General features: G+C 38.7%; 1 protein-coding gene across 5 annotated transcripts in view; it reads right to left on the minus strand.

Moving 5' to 3' along the window:
* Positions 1 to 20,315, minus strand: part of alpha-Cat (catenin alpha) — a 127,752-nt gene extending 107,437 nt beyond the window's left edge. For 3 of the 5 annotated variants that reach the window (XM_070102203.1, XM_070102202.1, XM_070102197.1), the window contains exon 1: positions 20,178 to 20,287. The gene's annotated coding sequence lies outside the window, so the exon portion shown is untranslated. Of the gene's footprint in view, positions 1 to 20,177 lie in introns of all 5 variants that reach the window. The other 2 variants (XM_070102204.1, XM_070102200.1) reach the window with 1 other exon arrangement.

The following is a 20,315-nucleotide window of genomic DNA, read 5'->3' on the forward strand; positions in this document are numbered from 1 at the left end:
TATATATATATATATATATATATATATATATATATATATATATATATATATATATATATATATATATATATCTATATATATGAGAGAGAGAGAGAGAGAGAGAGAGTGAGAGTGAGTGAGTATATCTTCTCTCTCCTCCAGCCCTCTCCCTCTTCCTTCACACTTTTGAAAGCAAAGTACCCAACTGCGTTTAAGTCCCATAGACGATACCATCATTAAGGCAGATATTCACCCAGTCTAAGACACTAGCATCAAGGATACGTTAATCCCTAAAATATGGTATGATAAATTATATATGTCGTGCCGAATAAATAAAACTTGCGATTTTGGCTTAAACAGCAACGCTCTTCTTGCCAAATAGGGCAAGTGAAAATTTGTGTATGCAATAATTTCGCAAAAATCATTCTGAACCTAACGAAAAAAATATATATATTTCATTGTGTTTGTTTATTATTAAATTATAGTAAACTTACCTAGAATATGTTTAGTTGGATTAGACTAAATTAAATTGTGCTTGTTATAATAAAGTTAGGTAAGTTTTCTAAGGTTCTTTTGGTACAAAATTATTAATTTTTACATTAATATAAATGAAAAAATATATCTTTAAACGTATAAGAGAAAATTTTAGAAAACCCATAAAGGCAGTAAGCCAGTTGACATATAATTAAGAGCCCCACATCGTCACAAACATGTATTGGGTTGACAAAGACGAGCTACTGAACACACTATAGCTAATATTATAATTGAAACTGTGTCTAAGCTGTATTTTGCTTGAACTCTTTAAAAGTAGGCAGAGTACTTCCTGCAGTTAACTTGAGGCTATCCTCAAGGAACTTGTTTCCCAGACAAACAGCAATGTGTGAGCCTTCCATTTAACTAGATTGTTCTCCAATGTATTTCTTATTAAGCCTGTATTTTTACATAACCAATTTAGTAATGCGTGTAAAAAATGCACACTCCTTTTGGACTAAAATTAAATTTAATACTAAATTTCTACATTATATTATTATTTTCAGTTTTGTGAGGCTGTAAACCCTTGTGGACCACTCATCACAAGGCGTACCCTACGTAGGCTCAATCTTCTGACCGCCAATCGCGTCACAAAAAAAATATAATTCACTTATTCTTTTAAAATTTTATAACCATCTTAATTCTAAATATCTTCCCCTCGCCATCACAATAAAAATATTCATTAGTAATCAACAATTACTCCATGCCTTTACGGGAATACAGGTTCGCTGTTCATACTCATACGAATTACTTTAAATATTTTTATACGGATCATCTACTCATTGGTAATAACGCATTATTTCCCACCGGGATCGACAGCACAGTTTTGTAAGTACATTACCTGTCACGGATTTCGAGAGCACCACAGTGGAAGCCTAGCCTGTGGCCAAACTCTGTTGCTGACTACCTGCTCAGTTCATTCATATATAAATTAGTATATTAATCAATATCGATTACTAAATAGTATTTGCTTAATAATCATAAGGAAAAATAAACTATCTTCTGTGGGGAAAATAGTATCTGAAATTTTCTATAGGGGTGTAGAAGAAATAAATTACTGTATTCATGAGCAAGCGCTAAACCAATAGCAGCAAGACATAGAACACTGACAGAGAGGTAATTTGGTTTGGTCCTAGAAGGGTAACTGCGGTTAATTGGATCAAGAACTCTTCATCGAAGTCAAGGCACCCCTCCACACGCTGAAGGTAATGGAGCAAAGAGGGTAATAAAGGTAAGGACCATGACCTGGGATTACAAAACTAGTCATCTAAGCCTCGACACTACGTAATGCAACATGATATTACATATTATATAACAGAAATATTACACTTTGGCATCCGTTTAAGTCGGGGAACGATTAAAAACACAAATCCGGCTATATGTAAACATTCCTGCACCTAGCACCTCTTGATGGCTGAGGAAATCATTGCCAACAAGGCCCCTTTTCTAACCAAGCATTCCTGTTGACAATCCCTTTTCTAACCAAGCATTCCTGTTGACAATCTTATTTGGCAATGATTGAGCAAGTAGTGAACCTGCTGCAGCTCCCCTTAGTTAATAGCAAACACTTATGATGCTACGCTACATTAAACACACTGGTACAGTAACCACAACTGTTCGTGAAGCAATACTTGAAGGTTTGCCAGCGGCCAAGAAACCAAGCATAACCTCCCCGGAGTACTTTTTGTCAGGCTAAGCACCTCAGCCTAATGAGACCCACTCACCTGACAATCTACAAAAATATATGCTCACGTCACTGCTCGTGTCAAAATCCCTAACGTATGGAATTTACATTAAACATAAGTATGGAAGCAGAGGAAAATATATTTCTGACAATAGTTAAATGAGAAACCACCCTCGGTCTCTGTGACAAAAGAGTAATCGTCATTTATAGCAGTGCTGGTTCAAGCAGTTAAAAGGTTTTATTCGGATCATTAACCTCGGATATTTAATAACTCTGGATAACCCAAGAAAACAAATAAGTGTTGCTATTTCCATTGGTGTTCTTTGATCCTCTTCTCCATGATGCGATTCACAACAGTCTGCTAAACACACAGGTACTCATTTACTGCTAGATTAATAGGCGTTAGAAGGCGTGCCCATACGTTATGAAGTGCTTAAAATTGTAAAATTATTTAACGCTCTTACCTTTACTCTGTGCATACTTAGGGCTTTCCAAATATGTAATATTAGATACAAAATATGTAATATTAGATACAAAATATGTAATATTAGATACAAAATATGTAATATTAGATACAAAATAAAAGGAATACTCATTTTCATTTTACATGTTACGAGTTTCCATGTGTGGGCGCTGGTGTCATTCAGTGTACTGGACTTCAATGCAGTTCATATTAACAGCTCCCCTCGTCGTGAAAGGATTTATTTTCCACTGACCACTCAAACCCAATGTGAAACTGGTGTTAGAGAGCACAACCATGTCATTCATGTTGTACTGGGAAAATGTATATTACAATCAAAACTATGCGTTAAACCCACAAGGGTCATACAGCGCTGGGCAAAATGTATTGTTTTCATATACAAGTGAGAATTAATGCACTCCATACCCGTTTCTCCCTTAGTCTTTTACACCATCAGCTCCCTCAGACAGTGTGGTCAGGTAGGAACGTGAGTAATGTCCTCCACACCAGCAGCAGACAAGGGTGGTCAGGGAGTACTCCAAGTGACTGCTCATCTTTAACAGTCTTGCATGCTGCACGAGCAGGTCACAAACATTTTAAGACTCGCCAAGAGGCTTCCACATACCTCTACCAGTCCCACCTGCACACCACTTTTGTCTACATTACTGCAGATGTTTCATCTCTACATGTTTCTTCTCTTAACACACTAGCCGCATTCATAATGTCCACACACTATAGTGTGTTCGCACAATTTCCTTTCTTAATCTCGCCTATACTGTGTCCTCAATTTCCTTTCTTGGCCATATCTATGGTCAAGGATGGTCCCAGCAATACTTCTCTATTGACCACCGTGTTAGTGTTGCTCTTTTCTTCATACAAGGATATACTGCACAATTTAGTTCATTAGTGTTACTACGTATTATTAGTAGTATGTTAACACCGTGCTCACATCGACAACGTCCTGGCCTCCAAAGAATGATACGTCAGATGACTGAAATTTTTGGCAGTGGAAGTTCACTGCATGTTATTTTCCAGTCTAGCTTTATCGACGACTTACCATTAGCAAGATTACCGGTTCATGATGTATCAGTACCTTAATGGACAGGGCTATTTTTTTTTTATCCAATATCATCCTCGGTCCACCCGGGATTTCTGTGGGGATCCACTGGTTGTGCTTCTGTGCATGTGCCACGCGACCGTTGACATTTCTAGTGTCTTCGCTATGTAAACCTTACTTGTACAAGATAGGAGACACCCACTGCCCTGATGTACATCAGTTCCGCTCATGTGTTGTCTGCTTGGGGGTGAGAGATGGTACGTTGCACTTGCTACCAAGAAAACACGGAAAATGATATTCAAAGCGCCAGATACTAACTACTGACGCTTGAGTGAAAAGAAAAGCTTGATCACATCGACGCAGTATCCCCGACTTACCTGTTTCCCCTTAGTCTAGAGCGTCCAAATTTACATGATTATTTCAGTTGTTATTTGATGAAGTTCAAGGCATACGTCACATACTTAAGCTTTACGAAAATTAAAATTCACAATATCGTGGGGATGGGACAACTTACAATCTACAAATTCGAAATGAAAACTGGATGACGTTTTGATCCTGCCCGGGACATTACCAAATCACGTTTTAGGTTGTATGGAAGCATGGACGCTTTTAGCTGTATTTATATTAAGAAATACAACGTTGCTCTCTATAAGGATGAGATGGAAACTATGTGCAAGTGACTCAGCACTTTGCAATGAAGTAGATATGATTAGGTCTAACTTTACTCAGCAATGTCTATGAAGAACCCAGTGTTGCACAATGTCAGCAAAGCAGCCAAGAGGCTTATAACATTCAGGAGCATAGCTTAATCGATAGCAGTGGCTGTTTTTTTTAAACCATACGAGCCAAGATTTCGCTCTCACCTAGAGTATACACTACACTTTTGGATGGCCTGATTCTCATCCTGTTTTCCGTTTTTGGACAGGGCTGAAGACCGTAGGTTGATTTACGTGCACCCTTCAGTAACGCTTTATTTCAGTCAAGCTAATATTCTGAATATCTTCCACGTAACTCTACTTTTCTGTCAGAACGCAGCTATTATACCACAAGATGGGCAGTCACCATCAGTTTCCCTCAAGCTGTAACTTTCTAAATGGCATATTCCTTCAGCAATAAATCATTTCTTAACTATTTCGCACTTGGATTATCTCAACATTCAAAAAATTAACTAAGAGCAAATGAAAGCACTAACTCGCACATAACTGCTTTTACCCTGTACCCTTCATGTGTTTTGTCAATTATACCCTTGCAAATTAATTCAACTATTACAATAGTAATACAGCACATATTAAAACTGTCTGTAGCTTTAAAAATACATTCAGAAACTATCAGACTAACTACACAACTAAAGAGAGGAGAAGAGAGATAGAGAAAAGGGGGAGGGGGGGAAGCTCCGGAGCGGGTGATGTCACAAGCGTGAAAAATCCCAGAGGAGTGATTCTCTGCCGAGCACTTCACCCTTAACTTTTCCTGTGGTATTTCAGGAGCATTATTTGTACACGGCAGCGAGGGCCGCCACATGCATTCACCTCACGTACTCAACAAACCAACAAAAAACAAGCTGAAAAAAATGTCCATATAGCACATATACCAAATACAGTATTGAGTACACGTGTTACTCAGATCGTGTATGTACAGATCTGTGGTTATTGACTATCGAGATTAAATGAGGGGGGAATTAATAGTTTAAAATCCACACAACTTCTGATTTTGATCCTCAGAACCTCTCGAATAGCGATGAACACCGATACTTAAATAAAGCAGCCTAAAAAAACCTGTAAAGGTAATTATTATCGAGGGGAAGTGATACATCAGCCCGAGGAATGATAAGTAATCAAGTTTGATCCAAGGATGGAGAGGGTTCCAATTCCTTAGATCAAGAGCTCTTCCCTAGCATGACGGAACCTCCTTTTAAAGGAAAACAACAGATGAGGGTGCGGTGAGTCAAGATAAGAGTCGCTAGAGTAACGAGGCAAATGTTACGAAGTTATAAATGGTATAGATGGCAGTAGAAGCAGAGGCAAGAGAAGATACGAGAGCACCACCCACCAAAACTCGTTAGGTTTGAAGCCTATCCACTGAGGATACATGCACCCCCTCCCACCGCAGCTTGTCAGGTACGAAGCCTATCCGTTGTACGTGAGTCGCTAAGACCGAAGAGTATTTTAATCCCTAAAATAGTGATTGAAGTAAACTCTGTGTCTGTAGATACAAAGTTGCACACCTCGCTTATCCGTTGAATAATAGTATGTATAGACTCTATACCATTATAATCTCAACTGCCTAGACAGAATTTGAGGTAGCTTGCTTTTTTTTCGGCAAATAACCTCGATATTGCTCATGGATGCTACTGTTATCTGTTTTTCCCATGTATACACGTACTGTGTATACTTTTTAAACCATACACAGTCTTAAGAGTATATATGATCGGACCATTCAGGCCAGAAATCAGCGAAATTGATCGATATTAAGAGGCGGGGCCCGGAGCTATGAAACGATCCCTTCAAATTACAACTAGGCAAACACTTGTCAGCCACCCAGTGAGAGCAGGTCCGGCTGGTGCAGGAAGCTCCCTACTTGTTAGCACCTTAATTGTTGAGAATCTACTAGGTTGCTCCGAGTTGGGATGACCCGTTTCACATACCATCACGATAGTATATACACCATGCTGTGTGCCCCTGTATATGGATACCCCGAGATGTGCATCTCAGTGTACATACTCTGAGGTATACACCTCCGGGATATACACACCCAGGTGTACAATATGCATCCCGGGGTATATACAGTACACCCAAAGATATGTGCATTTTTTAGTATATACCGAGAGGTGAATATATATCAGCGTACATACACCAAGTTTACTTTAAACTATATTATAAAAAAAATAAATATTCTTGGTACTGTTTAGATAGACAGCGGCCTTAATTAGCCCTGTGCAGTAAATAGGTTTTAATCCTAGCAGACTATCATGTACCCCGTTTACCATGTAGCCCACTACCAACCTCTCCACCAGGTGACCCCCTTCCCCCCAGTTCTCTCGCTCGCCACTTTAAATTCTCTCGACGGATTCAGGGGAAAAATAACACCGTTACAGGTATGAAGAGCACAGAAATAAAAAAAAAGTATAAAAAGCGGTCAATGGATTAAAAAAGGCAACAATAGGAGATTGCGTGGATTTATGTACAGCACAGAAACAAAGGTTTACTGTATAATACTAAGGTGCAGTTTAAAAAAAAAACGATAGCACAATATGAATACAGAGATGAAGCAGGATCATGTGAAGTATTTCTCTTTAAGGTTAATCTGGTCAGTGCAAGGATGGGGAGCCTAGACTAGCCAACACCGCCCGGCTAGTCTCGTCATGCATAAACTGGCTAGCAGGGAGCACAGAGAGGAATAGTGAGAAGACATGAGAATAGGCAATGGGTGAGCAACCAGTCCTCATAATACATCATTTTCAGATGTATATCAGTTCGTCTATTTTTGAACGATCTACGCTGCTTCATATTTCCTACTAATCATTAGAACAAGAAAGTAGGTCATGCTACTGTAACGATAATCGACCTAAATTTAGGTATTGTAATCGGCAATAAACTACATCATTAATAATTACATAAACGGAGAGTATGGTAATGGCGGAGGGTGAACATACAGTACACTGTCGTGGCCTAATTCGTTTGGAGCCGAATGCTCACTATACAAGTTGACGAGGGCGTGCTGGGGTAGGAGAGAAGGAAAGCAGAGGGAGGTAGGATAATCAATAGAAGTGGTGGGGTGCCTAGCAGGGTGGACGCTTCTCTCTCACTGCTCATCCTCACTACGAGTTTCCACTTAACTTTCACTCTACCTTACTACCTCACACCTGCCACCCACTCACCGATCATCCTCATTACACGTTTACACAACTTTCACTCCACCTGGGTACCTCATCACCTGCCAGCCTCTCTGACTCTTCATCCTCATTATACGTTTTCACTCAGCTTTCACTCAACCCTGCTTGCTACCTGGTTTCCTCACAACCTGCCGAACACTCAAAAAGTTGCCCAGTAGTTCAAATTCTTTAATAAAAAATGAAAAGAACTTACAGTGACACAAACAAGCCCATATAGACTCCTATGATAGGTTCGAGAGTTTTCCTACTTCGACAGCCCGGCCTTGGGCCAGACTTGTCTGGTGCTTGCCTAAACCAAGCAATATTAATGCTGCTTATTTCAGTGTGAGGCTGAAATATGCAGTACTCATTAACTGCTGTTTTACTGTCGTCATTTGGGTTCGTTGTACCAGTGACCAGTGTCCCATACACTGTTATGTTTAATATTTACAAAGTAGTTAGCTTTCGTGGGCTGCGACCTTATAGACTCGACACAGGAACAAAGAGTCGTCTGGACCAGCCGTCTAATAAATAACCCATAATGGCACACTAAATGTCATTTGAATGGTTGAGTGAACATACTTGCGCACGCCCCTACCCACATTCTAAATGCCAAGCTCCTAAATTCAGTTTCCTTCACCTGGCAGCACGAGGGTCTAGCTTAAAAGCGACCAGATATGCGAAGACAGGCTTGCTGATAAACGGGATAAGCCTCGATACAATCATTTATATACTAATAAACAATGGTGCCTCGAGGTGGCACTTTTCAGGACAAAGTTGGATACTTCAACAAAATCAACTTGAAATCTTCTGTACAGCGGATGGTGTTCGATAAATGTAGCTATTATAATTATTATTATTATTATTATTATTATTATTATTATTATTATGGGAAAGTGTTAAACCGATAGATGTCATAAGCAGCTTCACTGCAGAGGGCATACAAATTAATTAACCAAAGAACTACTTTCAGGAACAATCAAAGAACCAATTAGGACATAAATGAAGGGCTGGTATGGAGCCTGTACGTGAAAGAACATATCAATATAAACTCGACACGATGCTAGTGTATATATCTGAGCCATATTATATATTTTGTCTTGAGGAACAAATTCACTGTAAAGTACCACCCATTATGTGAGTGAACATTCCGTCATAAGGCTATTTCAGTACAAACATTTCATATGCCTTTGGTGATACTAACTCCATCCGTAGCTCTGTTGTGCCTTTTAGTCATTACTAACCTTTGTAAATTTCCATCATTTATCTGAATCAAATACAGTCTTATTTTGCAAAATGTTACGAAATTTATTTACAATGTGCTGTATCTAAAGCAACACTTGTAATGTTGTCTACACATTATTTCTTAACATATATCTTACTAATTTACCCTTTAGATTTTTGGTAACCTGGTCAACTGCTGCAATAAATCTCAAAACCTATAATCGGGTTCGACCTAATGGGAGGTTAGGTCCAATTCCTTGACTCAAAAGCACCTCACCCGGCATCGAGGAGACACTCTTGAGAGAAGAGAAGAGAAGAGAAGAGAAGAGAAGAGAGAAGGGAAGGGAAGGGAAGGGAAGGGAAGGGAAGGGAAGGGAAGGGAAGGGAAGGGGAAGGGGTGGTAAGCTGCGCACCAATTCACACCTTAGTATTTGTGGCTATTCCCTCCCCTCTTTACACACTATACAGCACCCTAGTCTAAACAGCTACGACTACCTCCCCTCCCCACACACAACACAAGCTACCTGGAATAACTGGCTACGCACGAGTGAGTACCTGCGTGTGCCAGGCCCACAAATCCCTACCCCTGACGCTGACCTGTACACTTGTAGTATACACTACGAAAATCTTCCATTAACACCCGTATGTATTAACATGCTCGTTACTCTTCCCTAGAAATGGGTTTATAATAAACATTATTTCAATACTATGTAAGTAAATTTGGAATATGCTTAGAAGCTCAAGTGCGGGTATATTTATGGAGCAGAGGATTTAATTATACCAGTGTGAAAACTGAGCGCCAACATACGGAAGCCGGTCGGACACAGAACACTGTAAATGGTAACTTACTAGCTCTTTAGTAAATTCTCTCATGGAAGTTCCTTGATGGTGAGGGGGGCTTTTGATCCAAGAAATTGGACAATTCCTCCCCTTCCTTCGATCGAACCTATTGCCTCCCAATTCTCAGACGCTGTATGACCCCTATGGGTTTAGCGCTTCCCCTAAACACAAAATAAAAAAAAATCCCTTCAAGTGCGGGGGTGCTTTGATGTCGATAAAGAACCCTTGATCTTATGAATTACAGCTACCCTTTCCTTCCTCGGATCAAACTTGATTGTCCCATTTCCTAGGCATCGCATGATTCTTATGGATTTAGCTTTCCCCGTGAATATATACCAATAATAAAAAAAAACGTCAGCAGCACTGGTGCTTACACCAATCCTCCGTAATCCCAAAACCTGTCTCCAGCACGAATCATATCACCTCTTGTGCTATATTACAAACTTACGTCAAAAAAAGAACATAAGCTTTCTACTCAACTATTGGTTCTTGCAGCTTGCATTCCCACGTGGGAAACACAGCTTGATCAAAAAGTTTGCAGGATTGTGTCAAGTTTCCTGGTGGCTTGTATTTCAATTAAAAGGGCCGTGGGATTGCCTAATACAAGGCGATTTATAGGGACAAGTTCACACTTGATGCAATGTTTTTTTTTTTTAAGAGAGGACCTAAAAATACACAAATAACCCACATATTTGAGAATTCAATTTTTGACGACGTTTCGGTCCGACTTGGATCATTAACTAGTCACCCCAATGAAATACACCATTTCATAATACGTGCGTCATCTTGACTTCTTTAAAGGGGGCTCCTGATCGCCTAAGGAGAGCTTTCAGTGTGCAGATGTTGGAAGTAGTGCCACCAGTGTATTTCGATAGATAATTATGTATATTTATCCTCCAGGCTTGTCTGGTGCTTTCCTGGTCAACCAGGATGTTGCTGCTGGTGCACATATTCATCACAACTTGGTTGATCCGGTACTAGGCGGAGGTACTTAAGCGAGTTTACTCTTGAAGACTTGTACACTTACTAACATTTTAACAGAAAAAGTTTCTGTTAAAATGTTAAATAATCTAGCCCCACGTATATCGACACAATAATGCCCACGGTGCCCCTGCTTTTTTCTAGTTTTATTTAACATGTTCTCCAATAGTGTCCGGCTTATAGCTTATCTCAGCTTCTGGAAGAATTTTCTAGCGTTCAAATTTTCCTTCTGGAAACGTGGAAGCGATATGGAGACTACAAAATAATCGGTTAACATTTACTTAATTAAGCTGTTCGACGGAGTTAGGTGATAATTTTTAGTTTACAGTGCATAATAATGTTTTGCAACATTAGTTTTGTGTGCAAATTGATAAAAAAAAGTGTTTCTGGTTTAATACAGTATTTACTTTAGCTGCTAGATTTTTTTAGTATGTAAATTCTACAATATTAAATGGGTTGCATAATGGAAAGTTATACGTATTTTAGGCATATGGAGAAAAAGTATTTGCTTCTATTACCTAGAAAATGTTAACCCTCCCCCCCAAAAAAAATCGTATTTAGCTCAAAATGTAGGTTAGATTATGTTAGGTTGGGATCTTTCTTTGGGGACATTAGAAAAAAAATTCTTCCCGTAGACACACAATATAAATGTCTCCGTTGGAGAATTTACACAGCCAACAACATTCATCTGAGCAGCTCAATACTGACTTACAATCAATCATAGCGCGTGCTACCTTAACCTAAACTACACTCGCCTCTATAATGAGATGATGCAGCCATATTGAAACGAAGAGCACACAATGCACACAATTAATTAAAGCTATCAGTATCTGAAAACCTGACTTACAATTGCACAAGCATGCGGGAAGGACGAGGTAACAGTTTAATTGACAACCACCGAACCTCAGACTACATATAAAAGATAAAGCATCCTATTACACGTAAAAAAAAAAAAAAGCTGCAAGAAGTGTGAAAATAAACACAGGTGTTATTGGTGTTGCGTGTCACATAACTGTGGGTGAGTTATGTTTCTGCTTAGCCTCCAGAACTAAACCAACACCAACCACCCGTCCTCCAAATACTGCTCGCTTTATAACGCATTTATCTCCGTATTTCCAAACAATTTAAACAAACTAAAGCATTATTTATTTTGTGCTAAACTATTATAACTCAGTCTAAATTTTCCAAATCTATATAGTTAACCACAAAAAAATAATCTAATTATATAAACAGGAGGATACAGTCTGGCAGCGGGTGTGATACACAGGAGCCTTTTTAAAACAATACACTCGTTATGTAGTGAGAACAGGCTTCGCACAGACGAGCTTTTCAGAGGTGGTGATTGTGGTTGTCTTCGTGGCCCTCCTGCTAACAAGAACACACGCTTGTCTATTTAGCAAAATTGGATATATCGGCACTGTGCTGCTACCCTAGTCTATACGGTACTTACATAGTATGAACAAAAACTAATTACCCTCTCACTGGGCAGGGAAGAGGATTGAAACGTCAACCTGTGGCATGGGAATGAAGATGAAAATTTAAGAAGAAAGGGAGAGATGGAAAAGGCAGAAAATAGCGAACAGGGGCCCCGTTCGAGGCAAGTGAAATTGGAGCTGGAGAATGTACAGAGAACTTTTACTGCTTGTATAAATTCAGTCAAGCCTCTGAATTACTGGGAATGCTTAAAGTCCCTTTAACTGTACTCCTTGGAACGCAGATGCGAAAGATACGTCATAACCTACTCCTGGAAAAATTTTGGCTTGGCAAAATGCCTCCTTTGTAAAGCAGGGGAGCGATGCATCCATTACGAGAAAACTCCTTAAGAGGACTAAGACTCAAGACCTATTCATGCGTAAGAGAAATTGTCTATAACCTCCGGCTGTCTTTAAATGGGAACTTCATAAGTTCCTGATCAGCCAGGCTGTAGTGTATACGTTGGTCTGCGTGCGGTTGGTACTAACAGCCTAGTTAGTCAAGCCAGCAAATAGAAAGCCTGATCTGGGACCTGGCCACGGTTGGGGAGGTGTACCCCAAAACCGATTACAGTTATGCTAAATGGACCCCTCAAGGAAGGTTCCTTGATGGTGAGGGGCTCTTGATTTAGGGAATTGGATCTGCTCCAGTTCCCCGAATTAAGCCTGAATGCCTTCCACATCCCCCCCTAGGCGCTGTATAATCCTCCGGGTTTAGCGCTTCCCCTTGATTATAATAATAATAATATGCTAAATGGAAGGTAATGTGATGCTCAACTCGGATGGTGAGAGAATGGAGATTATATGAAACCTTTATGGCAACATTTCACCCACGCAGCAGGCTTTATCAAGCGTTTTGATAAAGCCCACTGCATGAACGAAACCTCAATAAAGGTACATAAGAAAGAAGGAACACTGCAGCAGGCCTACTGGCCCATGCGAGGCAGGTCCAAGTCTTCTAACCTAGTTAGGTCAGGTCACATTCACTTAAGGAAGGAGCACGGCATCTGACCTAGTAGCACAAGCTAGCCAGGTCCAATTCACACCCACACGCACCCACTCATGTATTTATCCAACATATTTTTAAAACTACACAATATTTTAACCTTTATAACTGTACTGGGGAGTTTGTTCCACTCATCCATAACTCTATTACCAAACCAGTGCTTTCGTATATCCTTCCTGAATCTGAATTTTTCCAACTTGAAACCACTGCTGAGTCCTGTCTTGGCTAGATATTTTTAGTACGCTATTTACATCCCCTTTATTTATTCCTGTTTTCCAATTATAAACCTCAATCATATCCCCCCTAATTCTACATCTTTCTAGAGAGGGCAGATTCAGGGCCCTAAGTCTATCCTCATAGGGAAGTTTTCTGATACATGGGATCAACTTTGTCATCCTCCTTTGTACGTTTTCCTGAGCATTTACATCCATTCTGTAATACGGTGGCCAAAACTGTGCAGCATAATCTAGATGAGGCCTAACCAAGGATATATAGAGTTGAAGAACAACCTGAGGACTCCTATTATATATGCTTCTTGATATAAAGCCAAGGATTCTGTTCGCTTTATTGCAAACACTTATGCACTGTTGTCTTGGTACAACTATACATCCATGCATCATTATTGTGTTGGTATTTCATACCATTACATAGCCAGATATGACATACTGTGCCTTTAAGGGAGGTACATAGCCCACCAGGGGTATGACCTCTGACACCTGCTGTGCAAGTGACCTGAAGTACTACTTGAAAACTCGGCTACATATACTAGGTAAAGTTGCTAGCACCATATCACATTGAACAATGCGGAATGGGGTGAAACCACAGAATGTGATGTATACCAAACACTTGAAATGTGACTCATAACTGCAGTAGTACTTTTTGGCTCACAACCGAGGTTCCAAGGTCAGTCCAGGCCAAGTAGAGTAAGTATTCATTGTGCAGTTAATAGGTACCTGAGTGTTATCTCCCTGCTGTGGATCACATCATAGTATTGTATCTTGGGTTAGGCTTCAAAATGAGCTGGGATAACAGCCTGCAGATTTAACAAAGTAACAAAAAATGGAAAGTAATCTCATCTGCAACAGAAGTGTCTCGAAGAATGCACATCAGTAAAAACAATGGAAAGAAAAGGTTGTGACAGTAAAGAACCAATTGAAATGAACTATACATGAATCCAAGACTGGAAACAATTTATACAAAAAAAAAAGTGAAACAACTGTTGTAAATGATGTATCACATGTGATCTAGTGAAAATTTTATGAGAATGAAATAAGGTAAAAGGAGTTATTCTCATTGGAGAAAGGCACGCTTTTGAACTGAACACTAAGAGGGAATGGGAAGTGTGATACTAGAAGTCAGACCAAGAAAAGATTCCAGAATGATCCTGTAATGCACTGCTCCTCAACTATCACTTGCAGAATTTTTATATAAGCTGGACACAGCAATAAGAAATTTTTATTTGATATTTCATAAATTACAACACTAATGAATATTCGTTGAAGCATCTTCAATGCTTCGCACAATCATTTTATTTTATTCTGCACACATTTTACCACTTTTAACCTCTCTCATTTGTCATATATCCACCTTCACTATACATTTTCTACATACATCTACAAATGTCTACCTTTTCTCCTTTACAACCCTTTTTCATACACAGTGGAACCCAGAGTTTCAGCCATAATTCGTTCCAGAAGGCTGTTCGACTGTCGTTACTGAATGAATTTGTTCCCATGAGGAATAATGTAAATTAGAATATTCCATTTCAGACCCCCAAAAATACATTTACAAAAGCACTTACAATAATACACTTACATATTTGTTTGAGTTGGGAGGTGGCCGACACTCGGGGTACCACTGTAATCCAATCAGATTATCAACCAGGAGTCTTAAGTCTGGGAACGGGTCACAGTGGCAATGATCCTGAGGTATTCCACCAACCCTTCATTCCTCTCCTGTAATTACCTTGCTGTAACCACAAACCTCTGCATTACACAGCTTTTTTACATTCTCTCTTTACAAAATATATTGGCAAGACCAGACTCACAACCAAAGCAGGAGCATTATACTTTGCTCAAAAAATGACATGGAACTCTTAGCCTGACCCTTCTTCAAGTTTTAAGTGTAGAGGGGATATACAAATGGGGAAAATGAGAGAGAGGGGGGGGGGAAGAAAGGAAAAGAGGTCAAAAAGAGTGGGGGAGATGAGGTAGAGAAGAGTAGAGGAGAAAGGGATGTGTGCATGCTGACAAGAGCGCTTCTTTCACATTCCATCATAGCACAGGCTCTCTCGAGATGAGGTGGAAGAGAGGTGGGGGGAAACAACAGCCACAAGAGGATATCTCAGCTTTAAAAGAATCCAACATTTTCCAGATGTGTATACAGTATAGTGAAGATCAACATGTTAAAGGAAAAAAATGCCAAAATGCAAGGAAATTTTAACAAGACTGTAAAGTTTTAAAGTGGTTAAAAAAAAGAAACACAGGAGAAAGCATAGGTTTCTGTCCAAAATTGAATATTTCACTAGTACTATTCACTTATTCTAACTGTGGAAGAGAAAACAGCCTGGGATGATTAGAGTAGTAACTGTAGTTACTACATAGCGAGTGATACCCAGGAAATAGCATGGTGCCTGCACAGACCTGCATCCCTTAATTACCTAGTTTTGCTCAGTTTTTGTTGGAAAACAAAATTTATGGGTATAATGAGAAAAAAGTAGTTGAAATCAAGCTTGTTCTGCATATTATCATTATATCCATGCTTGTTGGCACGTTATATGGGCTGATGTTAGAAGGTATAAGATATACAGTATATGTTAAAGGCTTCTTCAGTTGAAATACAGATGTGACTAAAATTCTGGAGACAATTTTGAATAAGTAAATTTAAGGTGATCAATTGCTCAGCCTGAGAAGATGCAAGTCTGAGGTATTCAGTCCTTTAACCTCAGTGAGTTGAACACTCACCAAGGCTGAATGACTGATATCTTAAACTTATTTCTTGCAGTCTCAGGGATTTATCACCTCAAATTTTTGTCTCTATAACTTTTGATGTCTTCAGAATTTTAATCACCTCTGTATTTCAACTGAAGAAGCCTGTAGTGCAGGTGAAACACCAACAATAAAGATACCCAACTGTTGCACGTTTCTTACTCATCAACTTGTCGGCATTTTATACCCCTATTATGATACATTCACATTGTTGGAAGTTCTGCCATTACAGCACAATGAATTAAGTAATGTTGGTTCATCACCCACCTGATCTAAAATAATTAAGGCTAAAATAACATAGCCTCACCTAAAATAACAAATTTTTGGTGTCTGTTTAGAATATTCAGAAACAGATATACATTGAAAAGTAGTAGTATATTTAAAGGAGATACTACAATATACACTAGCATACTGTTAAAGTTCAGACAGCACCCTACTACTGGTAATACAGTTCTATGTAAAGAGATGATACCTTTATTCAACAATTATGATTCAATAATTTAAAAGTTAGAAGTAAAGCAAGTAAATTGCAAATACTGTCTGTGAGCAATTAAAAAATAATGATAAATACAGTAAAAAAATGTACACATCTTCCAAAAGCACATTATTTATTAATGAAGAAAATGTATAAATTATATATTTCAGTGAAACAAGAGTTTTTATTGCATGGTTCCTATTATAAAAGGTTTGTCACAGGGCTTCCTATCATAATGTTCAGTGTTCACCATTAGTATAAATACACTTTTGACGACAGGGAACAGAGCAACAATATTTCATAAGATAAGATAAGATTTCGTTCGGAATTTTAACCCCGGAGGGTTAGCCACCCAGGATAACCCAAGAAAGTCAGTGTGTCATTGAGGACTGTAACTTATTTCCATTGGGGTCCTTAATCTTGTCCCCCAGGATGCGACCCACACCAGTCGACTAACACCCAGGTACCTATTTGCTGCTAGGTGAACAGGCCAACAGGTGTAAGGAAACGTGTCGAAATGTTTCCACCCACCGGGAATTGAACCCGGGCCCTCCGTGTGTGAAGCGGGAGCTTTAGCCACCAGGCCACATAAAGGTTTCATAAAGGTTTCTATTGGGGACAGCAGCAGAGGAACCTCTAATTCATGTCTAACTTTTTTTGCTCTCAAACACAACATATCCACTGCCTCAAGCCTCCTCACTCTAACATTCAAAGCCCATGCCTCACACCCATATAAATTGTTGGTACCATTATACTGTGGTACATTTCATTTTTTCCCTCCATTAATAAGCTTTCTTTCTATGGATGCCAAAACACACTGCTTTTTCCCCCCTTCTCTATTCTATGGTTCACCTCATCTTTCTTTGGCCCATCTGAAGACATGTCCAATTCCAAATATCTAAGTACATTCACTTCCTCCATACTTTCAATCCGATATCCAATCTTTCATTGTCAAGATTTTTTGTTGTTATCACCCTGCTCTCTTCTAGGTTCACGCTTAATTTCCTAATTCACACACCCTACCAAATTTGTCCAACCTTTTATTCATCAACAATTCAATGGGCCTGATATACCATAAATATTGAGAAAGTACTGCACATACGCATATCATACAAGTTTAAGGTTGTTAAAACCATACAGTACAAGCCATCAAGTTGCTATTTTGCTCAGGCCAAGGGCTCAGACAGTTGCCATGTGGAGATTTGTTGCCAGGGCTAAATTACTGCTGCTTACAACTGCAGGCTCTCATGGGGGAAAGATTTATCACAAGACATTTGAAGTTACACATGGGCACATATCAATACTTTTTTGTGTGAAACTTATTCTACATTCATAGACTTAAAATACTTAGAATTTGGCTTTGTGTTTTTATCAGAAATGTTTGGCCATACTATCTTATCAATAATCTTATCATTTGCTGTTCTCTATAAACTGAACTTTCAACATCTTGCTCAATTCAAAAGATATTCTGAAATCATACATAAAAAAAAAATGAAGCTGAAGGAATATGGAAAAACCAGCCTTTGCAAACAGGGGGGAGATAAAGAATGGAATAAATTAAACAATGAGGTAGTTACAACTGACAATTTTGAAAAATTATGATGAAAAAAATAATAATGGGATACCACAAAAATATATCTGATCCTGTAGCTACAAATAGGTAATTACAACTAAATACATGGAATAAGATGACTTTACTTGAACTATTAACCCAAAGGCTTAGTAACCCAGGATAAGATATGTAAGACAATAAATGTGGTTTATTTTCACAAGGATCCTTTGACTGTCTTCCCCCAGGATGCATCTCACAAAAGTCAGCTAACACCCAGTTATCTATTTACTATGTGAACAGGGGCAAGAGGTGTAAGGAAATCTGCCTTTGGTTGTGAATCAACGGCACTGCCTTTGAGCCACTAACCTCTGTACATTGTATACGTATATGTATTTAAGTATGTAAGCATACTGTACCCACATGAAAACTATTTTCTGCAATTTAAACTAACGTAGATGAATACAAGTACTAATAAAATGTTTATAATTACAATACTGTAGATCTTAGTCACACTGAATGCAAAAAGACACTTGGGAATTCTGGTTAGCAGCAAATTTAAGTTAAGACAGCATTGCATAAATGTTTGTAATAAAGTTAACAGAATACATGGCTTCCCATCAAGAAGTATAAATAATACAAGTCCTAGGGTTATACTTAGTAAGTTTATTTAGGTACAGGTACACAAATACAATTATCAGTGTAAATTACTTAGGACAACCCCCATAAGTCAAGAGTGACACTTATTTTCATTGGGTAAGACCTCATTATGATTATACTGCTCAGTTCTGGTCTCTGTATTACAAAACGGACATAAATGTACTAGAAAATATATAACAAAAGATGACAACAAACTTGATCCCAAGTATCAGAAGCCTTTGCTATGAAGACAGACTGAATGTACTGAATATGCACTCTTTAGTAAGGCTGAGGTATACAAATGGAAACCAAAATAAAGAAAATTTAAATAATGTGCTGAAAATATCTAGCAAAGACTGGACTTGCTGCAATGAATTTAAGTTTGACAAATTTAGATCGGAATATATTGATTAGTATAGGTCTGGCAAGAGTTGTAGATACTGTAAGTGGAAAAAAACTCCTAGGTAATACCACTGTAGTGAGCTATTTGAGCAGTTTTAAATATGGGATGGACTGGTATATTAAAGTGTGACTGGGTGTAAGCTGAACCTGTCTACCACGGGGCCAGTAGGCCTACTGCAGCACTTCAGTTATGTTATTAATACTGGGGTTTCCATTTATGACAACCCCCTCATGTAGGTTTGCAAGATTTTATTAATGTTAATGGGCCATATAGCACCTGGATTTGGTCCAAGAAAGGGAAGGATAAATTCAGTTATAACAAAAAAAAAGTTCAGTATCTGCATCAAGGCAGCCTCCCTTGAGGAGGTTCTTCGAAATCCATTGAGAGTTTGGTAATAATGAATTCCTAAAAAAAAGTCCAATAGTGTTGGTTTTGTCATGGACACTGTTTCAATAAGTTGTGCAATGCAACAAACATAACCTAACGTAGTGAAACCAACCCAAAATGCCCTACTTTAACTTAACCTTAATCCACCAGCGGTAGATGTGGGACTGGAGTGCCTTTGTTTACAATCGATCTTTGTTTACATTCACTGTGATGGTCCAGGAGTCAATACTACCCGATGATTGGCCTTCGTGTGCTACTCGCCCCAAAATAATATTGTTGCTGATATCTTACAAAATAACAATTTGGACAAGAAATTAAAATTTGTCCCGGAAAATAGATAGCATGTTTGTAGTATTAAACAGAATGTATGACTTTTCAAATGAACCTGATCTCTATATTATCCGGCAAGAATACTGATGTATATATAATTAATAAAGTAATATACATATTCGTAGGACTCATTTCCTCAAACTTAAGAAAAACATAACCAACATTGTCCTTCATTCACTTTGAGTGGCCAGTTGTCATTAATTCTCATTTTTTCGAAGCTAACGACACAGTTCACGCTACAGCTGGTCAGCGTAACATGTAACACATATATTACTACAATAAAATGAGGTCATTGTACTTACGTTCATGTGTAAATGAACTAAAACATCCAGAGGTATGAAGACATAGCCTCTCTCACACAACATTCAAAACATGACTGACCCACCCATGGTCCCGTGAATGGCTTCGAATAGTCCGCATCCGTTTTCCAACCTGCGTTT

The sequence above is a fragment of the Cherax quadricarinatus genome, chromosome 80 (genome assembly GCF_038502225.1).
Source record: "Cherax quadricarinatus isolate ZL_2023a chromosome 80, ASM3850222v1, whole genome shotgun sequence".
Lineage (NCBI taxonomy): Eukaryota > Metazoa > Arthropoda > Malacostraca > Decapoda > Parastacidae > Cherax > Cherax quadricarinatus.